This window comes from Bicyclus anynana, chromosome 15 (genome assembly GCF_947172395.1).
Source record: "Bicyclus anynana chromosome 15, ilBicAnyn1.1, whole genome shotgun sequence".
Lineage (NCBI taxonomy): Eukaryota > Metazoa > Arthropoda > Insecta > Lepidoptera > Nymphalidae > Bicyclus > Bicyclus anynana.
Window position 1 is genome coordinate 10,123,930 of NC_069097.1, and position 14,027 is coordinate 10,137,956.

The 14,027-nt window shown below is 36.9% G+C and overlaps 1 protein-coding gene across 4 annotated transcripts in view; it reads right to left on the minus strand.

The window, feature by feature from the left end:
* The window catches only part of LOC112043147 (potassium voltage-gated channel protein Shab), an 81,433-nt gene extending 70,995 nt beyond the window's left edge, over nt 1-10,438 (minus strand). For all 4 annotated transcript variants that reach the window (XM_024078439.2, XM_024078438.2, XM_024078437.2 and 1 more), the window contains exon 1: nt 10,127-10,438. The gene's annotated coding sequence lies outside the window, so the exon portion shown is untranslated. The remainder of the gene's footprint in view (nt 1-10,126) is intronic.
* Nucleotides 10,439-14,027: the final 3,589 nt, after the last annotated feature.

The following is a 14,027-nucleotide window of genomic DNA, read 5'->3' on the forward strand; positions in this document are numbered from 1 at the left end:
CATAAAGGTGAATGTTCACAATCTGCTTAGTATTTCAGGGTTACCTATTGGAGAACTCTCATCAGTCAATCAGTATCAAAGTAGATTGCAAAACTGTTTACTTAAAGATACATTGTTCTACATTCCTACCCAAATATTTATAACAAACGCAACGAAATGTTTTGATATGCCACGTTGAATGAAAATGGCCGCTAATAATGATCATAATGCTCCACAAAGTTTATTCGATGAATTGACTCGAATAATATAGTACGTAATTTAACCTCGGATTGTAAACATCCCAACTAATTTCATGACTATCTGTTATTGGATTAATGTACGTTACAGTTCGTTTCATGTAGTATGGTGCGGGTGACAGTTCGTATCATTCTTGAAAGTTTACCGCGATTCACGATAATAGTATGTAACTACATACAGGCGAATGTCACCGTACCCATGCTATCTGAAAAACACTTAAACTGACTTCACGCGATTTCTTATACTTGGGAATATGGACATAAAATAAAGCCTAGGTTACTCGCTGATAACGTAGTTTTCGATTGGAGAAAGAGTTTTTCAAATCGATCCTGTCGTTTCAGAAGCTATACAATACAAACAAATAAACAATAATCGTTAAGGTACAATTTCTCTTATTTATTTATCTTATTTCTTTTAAATTTATAACAATATTAATAAAATACAAAATATAATATAAAAAAAAATATTTAAAAAAATTCAACCCTCTGGCTGCGGGACATTTGAGTTCCCATGCAAGCGAAGGTCAGGGTTCTAGAGTGAGGAACCTCCTCACAATACGCGCCGTCTCAAGAATCTGCCTTCTGTATCCGACCCTTCTATAATATTATTACTTATATATTTTTTTTGGAAATGTACCTAAGCTTTAGATTTTTCGTGAAACGTTACATACAGTTGCTATTTTACATAGTAGGTATCAGTAGCGAAGGCTGAAATTTTCTAGTAGGTAACCCGTTCATATGTTTTTTAGTCTGAAAGACCAAGCGAGGTTCATATACATCATAAAATACGTTCTTATAGATAGTATTAATATGTACTGCTTTTTAAGTTACGCCGAGGCGTTTATTGTACAGATTGTAGAAATGCTGTTGTAATATTAAATACCTATTTCTGGAGTATAAAATACATTACAATATTGAATATAAATAAATTAATAAATATTTATGTATGGTTTTAAAAGGTAACCCGATAGGAATCGTGTTGTTATGATCCATCGCCCCTGGTAGGTATGCACTTAAAAACATTCAGATGAATCAAAGCTCAAACAAAAGCCAATGTAACTCAAGACGAAAATAATAGAATTCACAAGCACTTAATTATAGCTGTAAATGCTTTCATCAAACTGGCGTTAGTGTGGATACGGGCGCTATGGGCCAATCTCGTTAGCATTCCTCGCGGAGACGGCTTGCCAACTCGCTGTTTACACCGCGTATTATCAAGGTTGGATTTTTAATCACTCACTGATAGGGAAGGCGACAATAGTTAATTTATTTATATAAAAGACTAGTAGACGCCAGGTAGTTTTTCACAAATCCCGCGGGAACCATTGATTTTTCCGGGATGAAAAGTAGCCTATGTGTTAATCCATAGTAAAATATATTCCCATTATAAATTTCAGCCAAATCACTTCAGTAGCTGCATTACAAAAGAGAAACAAACATACACACTCACACACAAATTTTCGCCTTTATAATATTAGTGTGATAGTATGATAGTGTAAAGTGTGATAGTGTGAAGTGTGATGTGATAGTGTGAAGTGTGATAAGCAGACGCCCCGCAGTTTCCCTCGCGTAGTTTTTATTCCTGTGTAAATACGGGGATAAAATGTAGCCTTTGACACCAATAATTCAGCTTTCTATTGAAAAAAACTTCAAACTTAGTTCAGTAGAAACAGAGATTACTACAATCCCACAAACTTTACCTCTTTATAATATTAGTATATAGATATATTTTTAATTAAAGGATCGAAAACTGCATACTCATAGTCTCTAGTCTATAGTAAGTTAAATAAGTTAGTTGTTTTAAGTATCTACCTAATCAACTAAGTCACATCTCGTGGAATATTACAAAACCTACTTTCCAGTTTCAGGTCAGATCAGAGATATAAACTTCAGCTTCGATTGGAGTTGAATATCTTTGACCTGAAAGCTTTAAGCCCATAAACTCTATTGTCTGTTCGAACTACTCTTGTCTGTTTTCGAATTCCCATTAGCTTACCCATCTACATAACCATAGTATTCAATAATTTAATTCTTCTATTCCCGACAGACTTTCTCATTCGCACAAGAGTTAAAAAAGCGATACGTTGCCAACGCTATGGGCTAGGAACTGACATGACATCAAAAGAGTCACAGGCATTCGCTGGATGATTTTGAAGTCCCTACAAAAGGCCTATATCCTACAGTGGACGTCCATCGGCTGTATGATGTATGATTTTATTTGATAAATATATTGATTATTTCATAGAAAGATTAATGTAAAAACAAAACATTTATTATTTTTTTTTAGAAAGAATACAATAAGGAACTTGAGCTATCTTATCCTAATAAGTATACAAATCATGTCCACGTGGAATGGTGGCAAGAATACTGGCTGTATTTCACCGCTGGACAACCAAGCTGATCCTTTGCGCAAAAAATGAGCCAGCCTTTCTGTCACCAGTCGAGGCAACTAGCTGCGGTGAAATAATTCGGTAAAATTTTTTGGCACTGCGACTCCATGGCCCAAGGGTCTCCACGACTAAAGGTACAAATATGTAACTTTCTGTAAGAGAGGCATACTTGAGCCACTTACTTGTTTCAGCTCCAAACCATTTAATTAAATCAATATCCCTAATACTATACAGTATACTATTAATAGTTAAATTTAACCAACTGCAGGCAGTTCCTTCTCTAGACGTTTAGATTTAGTCATGTATTTCATTTTATAGATGTTCTGATGTTTGCTGACTATTATTTCAGCAATAAATTCCCGTGAATTGACTTTATGAGCCACCGCAGCTTTATATTGTTTTTCAATAACAGATCGTTTATTTTTGTGTCGGAATTTGATCCACTCATCGTGGGATCTTTTGTATAAATAGCGTTCACTAATTGGCGGAAAGGGATGTTTTGGCTCTGTTTTAGCCTAGATTTCGTAGACTCCGGTCATTTAGAAATGCCCGACTATGTAAACAAATATGACTGCATCAGAAATGAATAGGTAGGAGAACCTATTGTTATTCTGTTGTGAGTAGTTTTAATGATTACGCAGTTCATGTCACCCACGTAAAACCTACTGCCAAAAATATCGGATTCGAATCAACAACATCTATGTTTTAAAAGAGATAGATTATGAGCCTGTTTTGACCAGACCGTCTTCTACACTAGTAGAAAGAGGTAAAGTTTATTTTTTATTCTTTACAAGTTAGATGGATGAACTAAGATGGAAGCGGGCTAACTTGTTATGAGGAGGATGAAAGTCCACACGCCTTTCGGTTTCTACACGGCATCGTATCGGAACGCTAAATCGCTTGGCGGAACGTCTTTGCCGGTAGGGTGGTAACTAGCTACAGCCGAAGCCTCCCACCAGCAAGACCTGGACCAATTAAGAAACCTCAATCGGCTCCGCCGGGGATCGAACCCAGGACTTCCGTCTTGTAAATTCACCGCACATACCATTGCGCGACGGAGGCCGTCACAAATTGAGTTTGTGAGGTTGTAGATGATAATCTCTGGATAATTCTTCTATCAATATAAAGCCACGTTATTTGAGGGTGTTGTAGGCTATATTCATTCCCATTTTCCTACGGGAACTACGCGCGGGTAAAATCGCGGAAAGTCTGCAAATTTTATAGAAGCTCAATGTTTGTCAAATCGTGATACTGCCTTCACCTCCCACAATTACTAAGTACCTAGGTACGGTAGGGAGCTATGGAGTTTGGACCGTGGTGGCTTTGGGAGGTAGTAGATTGCAAAGGTCCACACCCTCAACCGTTCGAGTGTAATCATTGATGGCGTCAGTCCACCTGGTGAGGGGCGATCAACACTGCGCTTACTAGTGCCGGATTTTATTAAAATTTTATAATATAGGTAGGTACATCCATAATATTATCTGTATTGAACCAGCCTAAAACTGATATTATTTCATAATAAATGACATAATGTAAAATGGGCAGTCCAGTCCAGGAACGAAAAGTGGCATTTTTTTATTTATATAGATAAAGATAAGTTTTAACACTTTTTTTTTACATCAAACTGCTACTAAGGATGAGCTTGTTAAAAATGTGTCCTATAATTGCAGTATTAGGCTAGGACCTGTTACATTGGACGGTAGACCTGTTGCCTGCCCTAGTTCTGCTAGGCACAGGTGAAGTCCCTTTGTTCGCGCCGATCAATATCCGCTTACGAATCCGCTATCCGAACTCATTCCTTTTAACAATTCTGATATTAGCTTCTGTATACGATAAAGCTTTGTATGTACGTATTTTTACTTTAAAAAGCGTATTACGTGTGTAAATTAACTAATCTAATTAACTTATATTAATTTAAAAGTATGTACTTTTTCAATATCTATTACAAACTCTCTTTGTGTAAAACACGATAAAAATGTCCAAAATACATTTTTTTGATAAATACGATTAAAAGTTACAAATCAATTAAAACTTTATCACAACGTAAATTAATTAATCTGTACGCCAACTAATTAAAACTATTCATTGAAAGTGCCCAGCATTTAGGTACACATACTCGTAACAAACTTGTGAACTCATGAATTATTTCGTTAATGACACTCCCATGATATGCGGGCGACGGGGGGAAAGATTGCGCGGGTTTGTAATCGTGCGTGCGGGGAAGTGGGGTGCATCAGTTGTGGGTTTTTCATTCATCGCTACACGCCCCCGACCCTCGCGGACAATCGGGTGTGTTACGAACGAAGTTGCCAAGCTATAGGTAGGTTAATGTATAAGTATATTAATTACTAGCAAACACCCCGCGGTTTCCCCCACATTATTACCGTTCCCATAAGAATACGGGGATGAAATATAGCATATAATAATTTCAAAAGACGTGGTTTTCTAGTGGTAAACGAAATAGGAAATCTTGGTCGAGAATTTGAAGTTAAGCTTTTTATATGTCAACAGCCTAGACTGTCAACAGCTTAGACTGTCAACAGCCTAGACTGTTAACAGATTAGTCTATAACGTCTATAAATACACGTCTCAGGGAAGAGAGGGGCCATAGATGATACATTATATTGAGAGGGGCAGTCACACTTGGGTACTACAGTAGTACGTACTAGGATGGTACTAAGTATACAGTGTACAACCGAGTAGAAGTAATTAACCGAGTGATCAACTGATCACTAAAGTGCCCTTATCACATCCAAAATTCAGCTTTCTCAGTTCATTTGCATTTCTAAGCCGAATTTTCCGATGACTGTAGTTACTCATTGGTACACACTTAGGTTACATATCTAAAGTAATAGTATATTATAAAGAGGTAAAGTTTGTGGTATTTATTTATTTATTTATTTATTTATTATATATCCTTAGTATGCTTACAGCTAAGCCAAAACGCATACAAAGTACAGACTTACAATATAACAATATAACAGATAAACAGATTACAATATAATATTGTAATTTGTTTTTCTGTATTGTATCTTTATCTGGTATTGTAGGGGGTAATCTCCGGATTTACTGAACCGATTTAAAAATTCTTTTACCACAAGACACGAAACTAGCTACGTTATTCGTGACCTAACCTACGGACAAACAGACTAGTAGTGACTTATCACACTAATATTATAAAGGCGAAAGTTTGTGTGTACCTAAGTGAGTGTGAAAGTGTGTAAGAATGTTTGTTCCTCTTTTACGCTGCAGCTACTAAAGCGATTTGGCTGAAATTTGGAATGGAAATAGATTTTCCTCTGGATTAACACATAGGCTACTTTTCATCTCGGAAAAATCCGTGTTTCCCGCGGGATTTGTGAAAAACTTAACTCCACGCGGACGTAGTCGCGGGCTTCCGCTAGTAAACACTATGAATCTCTCTGTGTCTATGCTACGAATGTATAACTTGTAGACGTTGTAGGCTTCTACGAGGCTCTACGACATTTAAGGCTCGGGTCACGATTGACGTAGGAAACTTGGAAACGCTCCAGGCGGTCTTGTAACTTTGCTCCTCGAAATTAACAAGAATTTTAAACTTGTTTACCTTTCATGTAAATTTATTTACATTAATTTGTACTCTTTGCTTCACTTTGTTTTTGTCAGATGGTACGAGTAGGTAGACAAAATAAAGGAAAAACCTGCTTTAATTACAATTAGTTCTAAAGTTAACATTTTCTCTGAATAATTATATAGTTTTAGTAAAAAAATCATATCTACTTGGTACTTTTATGACCATAATGTGCTCACCTTATTTCATTTTCTTTTTAATTTTTTCTTCTTTTTCAGTTAATAATACTAGTGTGTATGTTCTTTATTTGTGATATTTAATTTCCTATTTTACTTAGTGTAAGTGATTGTAAATAAACCTAATAAATAAATAAATAGACTCCATTTTGCGTAGAAAGCGTACCTATGTCTACTTAAGATAAAACTCTCGTTATAAAGGTCCATTACAACCCAAGATATAGGCAGTTTGCTTTAAATGCATACCGAATAAAATTAATAAAAAAACAAGCATTTATATAAATCCTCTTACATCCGCTATAGTGTTTGCCAAGACAAATAAGCCGGATAACTTTATCTTGTTAAGTTTAGAAGTTCCTGTGCGTAGATACCTATCTTCGTTAATCAATAAGTTTGGTCCCATATTATGGCATTACTAGCCGACGTCCTGCGGATTCACCCTCTTAGTTCCCGTTCCCGTGAGAAAACGGGGTTAAATATAGCCTATGACACCAACAAATAACGTGGCTTTCTAGTGGCAAATGAGTCTTCAAAATCGGTTTAGTAGATTATTTAGTTAATTATTTAGTTTAGATTATTCGACCGCACAGGGCAAGTTAAATAAAAGCTTGTAAATGCAGAGTATATCAACTTAATTAGAAGTAGGAATGATTCATCAAGCTACCTAACAAAGGACCCCCGGCAAATGAACAGGTCGAGTGCGAAGTTAACGTACGTAATGATCAAATAGAGGGGGAAACGTACAACGCACGAATGTTCGCTTGGTTTTTAAATGTACACCTATCTTATGAGTAGGACCCGGATAAATATGTATTAAAAAATCTAAATTATGTACATATAATATGGACGAAAAATGGAAAATATGGAAAAAATATGAAGTATAAAATAACAATACTTTTCATAATTATACATTGTTTTATTGTAAGAAAAGGCTCACTCGTGACAGTCAACAATGGAAAGAGTTATAGCAAGCCTATGCCAGAAGGCATATTTGGTTTCAGAACACAGGTCTTTATGAATATTATTATAATATTGGAATTTTTTGAATCATCGTGTAGTGGTCGGAACGTAAATTTTATGTATTTTTGTGAATATGTGGGTTTTCACAGTCTAAATAAGATAATCGATGTAAAAAACACATTCTAGATCGAAAATCGCGTAAATTAAGAATATATATTTACATATTAATCCGGGCCCTACTTATGAGTAATAAACTTTTATATCATGACGCCTAGAAGCGATTGGGATTGTAGCATCATATCTCAAGCAGTTCCCAGGACCTGTGTCCTTGGGTGTAGGTTTATAATATATTTGGAACGCATTAACCCTCATAATCCCCTGCCTGATGTGTTCTCCATACCCTAACAATTTATGATCAACTCTATAAAATATTGCACAAAATCACTAACACAAAATAACGTGACGGTAAGACAGCAGAAAAAAGATTTCAAAAAAAAGAAATTCAAAGACTTTGTGACTCAAAAAAGAACTGAAAATATGAGTGCGGCACCAATCATCCTCTTATTCATAGTGTCACTGTCATAATAATTTATACAAATACCTCCTTTTAATCACTCGTACTTGAGGAACTCTTATCACTTTCATTGGATGTCGACAACGCTGCCAGCCAGTGGTAAGAACTAAAAATCGTTATTTTACCGATACCAACATTGAAAAAAAATTACCTACTCAATAATTTGTTTTGGGATTAATTTTGTATTAAAAATTCAGGTATATACAGAATTAAGATTTTTCACAAGATTTTCACAAGTTTCAGTACGAGTTTAGACTATACGCGAAAAACACGAGATTTCGTGGAAAGTTACAAACTCGTACTAATAGATTTTCTATGTAAACCAATATAACCGTCACCTACAAACGATATATATCGGATAATTTCTAATACTGATGTAATAAATCATCCGTTTTATCACTAAATGCGTAACAAAATATAAGTAGATATAATCAAGTCGAGAGCCGTGATAGCCCAGTGGTAACCTCTGTCTCAGATTTAGAGCGTGGGTTCGAATCCGGCCCGGGCCATGCACCTCCAACTTTCAGTTGTGTGCATTTTAAAAATTAAATATCATGTGTCTCAAACGGTGAAGGAAAAACATCGTGAGGAAACATACATACTAGAGAATTTTCTGAGTAATTTTTTTTTTTTTTGTTATTACTTACGGCTTTTATAGGATATCACACTAATATTATAAAGGCGAAAGTTTGTGTGTAAGTCTGTAAGTGTGAAAGTGTGTAAGTATGTTTGTTCCTCTTTTACGCTGCGGCTACTGAAGCGATTTGGGTGAAATTTGGAATGGAAATAGATTTTACTCTTGATTAACACATAGGCTACTTTTCGTCCCGGAAAAATCTATGGTTCACGCGAGATTTGTAAAAAACTGAATTCCACGCTGACGAAGTCGCAGGCGTCCGCTAGTGAAATATAAATTTATAACAAATTTTCACATAGATTTTTTTTATATTTTACATATTTATTGTATTATTTATAAGTTTAATTTCTTGCCTATACAAAAAAGTTATTAAAATTGTTTAAGCCTTTTCGAAGGAGTGCGACCACAAACACCGTAACACGAGATTATTAGATTATCCTGTGTGTTATAGAAGCCCCAACATCATCCCTAAAAAACTCTATATCCATTAATTATTAGGCTCGAGGGGGGTTAGGAAAAAAATCACGAAATTGGGGAAGGGGGTATCATGTAGTAAGATATACGTGTAATAAATACACGTCATGTATTTATTTTCTCGTCAAACGCTCGATTTCTCAGTCAAAAACAACCTGCAATCCTTTCTGTCTAGACATTTTTATCATTGTCCTTAATTTCGGAAATGTAGGAAGTAATTTTGGTTATGGAGTATTGTAGTTAACCACGGTACCAAGAAGGAGGGGAAGGGGTGGGGTTTGTTTAAAAAATACTAATTAACTGAGTAATGGCCGGCCCCTAACAGAGAAACGTTATCACCATTAGCTCGCCACCCTGTATTAAAACAACATGGTGGGTCTTTGCTCCGAATCATTAATGTGACCGCTATTAGGATTATATCTTTTATAGATTACATTTTCGAAGCTTTCTCTTGGAACAATTGCGTTATATTGTAGGTACTGCAATAAGCATATATAACTATACTTAAAGATAACAGAAATAGTAATTGTACTAGTATGCTAATACTCGTAGGTTCTTAGATAGGTATATGATTTGTCTTTGCCTGACACCAGTGACTGTTTTTTGTTGGTACGGCATACGGTTATTTAAATACCATCATAGAATATTAATAATGATATAAGTACGTAATGAAAATTAAATGAGAAACTAAATTATGCAGAGTTTGTTACTTTAGAAATAATTTCTTACCCTTGGCGTAAGAATGCTTTTTACAGCTGAAAATATCTGCAAGCAGCTATATACCTACCAGCCAAATTAGTTACCACGCGTACCTATTGCCAAACGCTGACTTTTCGAGTGTCTTAGTTGCGAAAATGGGTCACTAACTGTCATGCACTTACACGAATCGATGCAAACCCATGCACGGCGCATGGTTATATGACTAAGAAAGTATGCAATTACACAATGAAATTTTGAAACTAACAATCATTCCAAAAATAAAGTTTTTTTATTGTGATTACGGCACTAGCCTGACTCTGTGCTTTGTCTGTGACACTTATAAAATGAATGAAGTTTAATGGATGTTTACCTCCTCGAGTGACCTTGAAGTGAAGAGTAGGCGAAGGAGCTGAGTAGACCGCAAATCAGCTCCAAATCCTCGGGATCGTTCGTTAGAGCGACCACAGTGAGTCTGGTGATATTAACGGGTTATTGTATCACAACACGGTCACAGCGAACAATTGGTACACAGAAAGGCTGGAATACTAGACCCCGGAGTATCGAGCGAGGGCGGATAGCACGGGTGTCCGAGTTAGCACGCGATCGTCGGTTCACGGAGCACGGATGCGGTGAGGACGGCGCACGGGCGCGGGCCGACGTTTGCCGACTGTTCGCTGTCGCCTGCCGCTATTTTGTGCTCGCTTCGCCGCCCGCCCCGCGCCGCCCAGAGCTTTCTCTGCGCAACGCAACAACAACAATGTCCCTTCTTTCACAACACCTTTTCTCAGACCATGATAATACTGAAAAGGTGTAAGTTTAAGATCCTTTAGCCACCAGTAACAATGATGGAGAGACGTCTTCTCACAAACTAGTGGCACGGCCTGGATGCGTACAGATTTTATTTAACAAAATGCATACAAGTTAGGTAGTGTTACTTATCATTCATCGTGATACCCCAGATATGACCTCTGCCTCCGATTTCGGAGGGTGTGGTTTCAAATCCGGGGCATGCACCTCCAACTTTGCAGTTGTTTGCATTTTAAGAAATTAAATATCACGTGTCTCAAACGGTGAAGGAAAACATCGTGAGGAAACCTGCATACCAGAGAGTGTGTCTGCCAATCTGCTTTGGACCAGGGTGGTGGACTATTGGTCTAACCCCTCTCATTCTGAGAGGAGACTCGAGCTCAACAGTGATCCGAATATGGGTTGATAATCAGGGGCGTAGCTACCGCTGTATCAGCCGTATCATTGATACGGGGCCCCTACGGGGACTACTGGAGCCCCTTAAGTGTAATAGCAAAAATTAGTAAAGTGTAATCCACATTCCCATGAATCTGGTACTTCCCGAAAAAAAAGTATAAAATGCTGCCTAAAGAATTTCTCTTTCAGATATGACAAAAGTTGAAAAAATCAAATTTATTTTTTTCACGGGGTCTAATCATGCGCCCAAAAGTTGGAAACATCCTACTTATGTTAAGTCGCTGTCATATTTATTCTAGGCAAACGTTTTTATTTCTGTTGTTAGAAATTTTTACCCTTTATTTGGGCCCTTAACTAGTTTTGATACAGGGCCCCTCCAAGGCACGCTACGCCACTGTTGATAATGACTCATCATTGCATCGGCTTATTTGAACGGCCCACTACAACGGCAGACCTCCTTTCTTTTAGAAGAGGGGATAATAATTGATAGTGACATTGAAATACACATTTGCTTAGTTGAAAATAGTCCTAAGAAATAAAATGACAAAGTTTCAAGTTAAAAAAAAAATCAAGTGAGAATTAGGATCGCCCACCGAGGGTTCATCTGTAGGTAACGACATTACATAGGACATTAATCACAATACCTACTTATAAATATAGAATAGGTATATCTTTATGATTTATTTACTAATGCATAGTTTTCAGATTTTTCCCTATAGGTACTTTTAGCATAAAGATTTAGCACACATATCAACTCGGATAAAAGAAGAGATCGGCACCATGACAAGTCGAGCCGTCCACTATTTTTATTAAACTGCAGATCTCTCTCTCTCTCTCTCTCTCTCTCTCTCTCTCTCTCTCGCTCTCTCTCTCTCTATAGTCGTTCCTTCATTACTGAAGATCGTGGTCCTGGTAAGTACCCAGCCTCCTGCGGGTCCACGCCTTCCATCGGCTTCTGTTGGTAGCCACCGCTGCTATTGTGTAGAACTTCGTCCCTTTATCCTCCTTCAGCTGGTCAGCCTATCGTGTGAGGTGAGCGGCCCCTCGGTCTTTTCCCGTCAGTGATCAGTCAGTCAGTATGCGTTGGTAACATAAGGAGATTTGACATTAAACTGCATACTGCAACACAAATAATCGGAATCGTAACGTAACCGCCTCGCCTCTGTACAAGCTTACCTACCCTTTTACTGATTGTGTAAGCTCCTTAATGACACTTTTGCGGCGTTACCGGGGGTTTTGGGCGAGCGCAGAAGCATCGCCTGATGAGGTCCGAAGGCAGAAACAGAAGGGATGGTTGGAACGACTCTTGGCGTCTCCTCTGAGACTTGGACGTCGGCTTAGATGGCCGTTCTGGAAGTGTGTTCTGGCCTGAGTGTTCTGGCATCAGTCCGGGCTCCCCCGAGATCGTGGGTTAAGAAATCCACGTCCGGGTGACGTCAGATCGGGGATCTCGTCTTCGGCGGAAGCGTTGTCGGTCGTTATGTCAGGATCGTAAAAGACGTTTTTCGGATCTACTCTGCGTTGGGAGACTCTTCGCCGCGCTTAGGATTGTTGGACCGAGAGCCTTATATAATATAGTCAGATATAACTCATTGTATATACGTGACCAGAAGGTTGGCCTATTATTTAGGTCAGAGAATCAGTATTGCCATACAACGTGGCAATGCTGCCAGCCTTTTGGGCACTTTACCAATGAGTCTGTAGATAAAATAATTATATATTTTCTTTTTATTTTATTTGTATAATGGGTTTAGGTAGGTAGTTAGTTAGAGAGGTAGGTAGAGATTTAGTTAAATATAATTGTTTTATTTATTAGTGTAAATAATTGTACATATTTCAATTGATAAATAAATTGTAAAGGAAGTTTGAAAGTTTGTCACCCTATGCTCCTACTATCGGTGAGTATGGTAACATACTGTGGAATTTAAACTGTGGTGGCTTTGGAAGATAGTAGGTTTCAAGGGTTCACACCCTCTACCGTACAAGTATAAAACGTAGTCTTTTTTTATATTTTCTCGGCATATCGAGACCTGCTGAAAGCTACCACATCATATGTCATAATAAACTTAAGTTTGTTCCACTATTTATGCCTTAAAGAACTTGAATAAAACAAATGCACGGTGTTTATTTTTAACCGACTTCCAAAACGTATGTTTTTTTGACGTTTTAAAATAGCAGGTGTCAATTGATGAAATTCATAATGATACTTGGAGGCCATTGGATCAGCTTCCACCTTCACACAGGAAGTAAAAATAAAAGCAGTTATAATTATATTAACTATCGTAAGTTATAATATTAACTGTCGAGTTTCTTGCCGACTTCTCAGCAGAACCTGCATCCTGAACCAGTGGTAGTCTACAAATAGTCAAACTTGACGTTTCCAAAGTGCTTGTAAACCACAGAACAGAAAACGCTAAAATATCGCTAGACATACATGAAAAATCATATACAGCCTAATTTAGAACCTCCTCCTTTTTGGAAATCGGTTAAAAGCTAACTTGTTGTAACTTGCTAACTTGTTAAGTCTCATTTATCATTCATAATTATACATATATATTAATTATACATATATGATATATCCTTAGGGTAGGAATTGTTATCCCAAATTTATATAGGACCAACCTTAAAATATATTCTTCCTAATAAAAAAGTATTATCAAAATCGGACCACTCAATAAAAAGCTATGTTTTGTTTTATATTAAAATTAATGTGTTAACAATCAATCACCCCTTGTTTTCCTACTCTTAGGATTTAAATTGTTTTTCAAATTTGTATGAGACTATTTTCGGAATTTTTAATTGACAAGGTTAACGACACTTTTATTATCGACAATGATGATGATGCCGACAACGTCGATGATGATGACAATGATGATGATGACGATGATGATGATGACGATGATGGCGATGACTATAATCTCAGAATACCGTAATTATTAATCTAAGACTATAATGATAATTGATGAATAAATCCTTCGATAATCCCTAGATGTTAATTTTTTCCTCACAATAAAATTAATTATACTAAGGTGTGCATGATTTGGATTTTGCTAATTCAAATGACTAAA